Source organism: Periplaneta americana, chromosome 15, assembly GCF_040183065.1.
Source record: "Periplaneta americana isolate PAMFEO1 chromosome 15, P.americana_PAMFEO1_priV1, whole genome shotgun sequence".
Lineage (NCBI taxonomy): Eukaryota > Metazoa > Arthropoda > Insecta > Blattodea > Blattidae > Periplaneta > Periplaneta americana.
In genome coordinates, this window is record NC_091131.1 from 161,398,607 (window position 1) to 161,401,254 (window position 2,648).

General features: G+C 40.3%; 1 non-coding gene across 1 annotated transcript; it reads right to left on the minus strand.

Moving 5' to 3' along the window:
• Positions 1-1,681: 1,681 nt before the first annotated feature.
• TRNAS-GGA (transfer RNA serine (anticodon GGA)) lies at positions 1,682-1,753 on the minus strand. Its single transcript has one exon. It is a non-coding gene; the product is annotated as a tRNA-Ser (tRNA).
• Between the last annotated feature and the right edge of the window lie 895 nt (positions 1,754-2,648).

A 2,648-nucleotide genomic window follows, 5' to 3' on the forward strand; every position in this document is an offset into this window, starting at 1 on the left:
TTATTATTATTATTATTATTATTATTATTATTATTATTATTATTATTATTATTATTATTATTATTAACTTTAATCAAATGGCAGAAAGTTTCAGTATGGAAATTTCAACTGACAAATCTAAAGTGACGGCTTTTTTAGGAAAGGAACCAGTCTGTAGCAAAATATGCATCAATAATAAGATCATCAAACAAGTAAAAAAATTTTAGTTATGAGAAAATTATTAAATTCAACAGAGCAATGGGGATAATTTATCAGATATTCAAACCAACCTTAGTACAAAAACGCACGTGCACCAGAATTTATAAAACATTGGCCAGACCTATACTCTGTTTTGGTAGTGAAGCTTGGACGATTCGTAATATTGATTCACAAAGATTAACGGCGGCAGAAATGAGATTTATGCATCATACAGCAGGATACACGAGAATGGATCACATTAGAAATTTTGACATTATGAAAAAATTGCAGATTGAACTGATTACGAAATACCTAAAGAAATACAGACATAACTGGAGATCACATGTCATCAGAATGCCTCGTTCTAGAATTCCACGCCAAATTTTAAATTACCATCCTGTGGGCAAGAGATCCTTGGGCACACCGTTCAAGCTTTGGCAAGAGATTGTAACGGGCCACTAGGCCCAATACATGCAAGGATGATGAAGATGATCATCATCATCATCATCTTCTTCTTCTTCTTCTTCTTCATGGTATAGGCCTCATGGCCTGTTCCGGCTCAATACTCCATTGCTTTCTTGGTCTGCCAGAGTCCCGTCTCCCTTATGGTTTATAATTCCATGCCAACTTCGGAAACTTTCCATAATCCATTCTCTGTAAATGGTCGATCCATCTTTTCTTATAATCATAGACTTGCTGAATTATTTATTTATTTATTTATTATTATTATTATTATTATTATTATTATTATTATTATTATTATTATTATTATTAAATAAATAAACAAATTTAGCCTGTTAGATCCCGTAAGGGCAAGGGCCTCCTGATTGACAGGGCTTGGCTCAGTAGACTTCACTCGTTAGGTGAGCTGGTCCTAAGGAGTGGTATCAGCGAACCTGGCTGCACTTCTTCGTTTCTATGTACTAAGCTAAACACTACATGCACTTGTAAGCTCCCTATTCGCACCACACTACACACTGAGGAGGTGGCTTCTAGATTTCTCCATAGCTGTCTGTCTCTTGTACTGCTCGTCCATTGTGCTCCTGCTTTCTTCTTGAAGAAATCTGCCCATCTAGTCGTCTGGCGTCCCACTCTTCTTCTGCCAATCCTGGGATCCCACAATGTGAATCTATGCGTTCATCTTCTGTGGTCCATCCGTACCACGTGCCCTCCCCATTTCTGCAGTGTTTAGGACATCTTTCAAGCCGGTACGGTTGCGTAGCTCCTCGTTCCTCACTTTGTTCCTCAGAGAAAGTTGCAGGATATTTCTTTCCATACTGCATTCACAGGTTTGAAGCATACGCTTCTGTCTTGATGTTAGGGACCAGGTTTGGCATCCATACAGTAAGACTGGTAATATACATTTTTCCAGGGTCTCAACCTTTAAGCTTAGCTTCTGGAATTTGTCTGTAAGTATGAATATATTATTTTAATGTACCGAAGTACATATGATATTTCCATGCAGATCATACGATGAAAGAGTAATGGAACGGAGAATAATTCTCTCCGGCGCCGGGATTTGAACCCGGGTTTTCAGCTCTCCGTGCTGATGCTTTATCCACTAAGCCACACCGGATACAACTCCGACGCCGGTTAGAATCGTCTCAGATTAAGCTCCAACTCTTGGGTTCCCTCTAGTGGCCGCCCTCTGCACTACGTCATAGATGTCTATGAACGCAGGACCGAAGTCCACACATGTGCTGAGGTGCACTCGATATGAATGACTAGTTGGCCGGGATCCGACGGAATAAGCGCCGTCTTAAATCACGAAGTGATTTACGCATATCATATATATTATTTTAATGTACCGAAGTAATAATGATATTTCCATGCAGATATTCTGCGTCATCATACGATGAAAGAGTAATGGAATGGATAAAGCATCAGCACGTAGAGCTGAAAACCCGGGTTCAAATCCCGGCGCCGGAGAGAATTTTTCTCCGTTCCATTACTCTTTCATCGTATGATGACGCAGAATATCTGCATGGAAATATCATATGTACTTCGGTACATTAAAATAATATATATGATATGCGTAAATCACTTCGTGATTTAAGACGGCGCTTATTCCGTCGGATCCCGGCCAACTAGTCACTCATATCGACTGCACCTCAGCACATGTGTGGACTTCGGTCCTGCATTCATAGACATCTATGACGTAGTGCAGAGGGCGGCCACTAGAGGGAACCCAAGAGTTGGAGCTTAATCTGAGACGATTCTGTTGTATCCGGTGTGGCTTAGTGGATAAAGCATCAGCACGTAGAGCTGAAAACCCGGGTTCAAATCCCGGCGCCGGAGAGAATTTTTCTCCGTTCCATTACTCTTTCATCGTATGATGACGCAGAATATCTGCATGGAAATATCATATGTACTTCGGTACATTAAAATAATATATATGATATGCGTAAATCACTTCGTGATTTAAGACGGCGCTTATTCCGTCGGATCCCGGCCAACTAGTCACTCATATC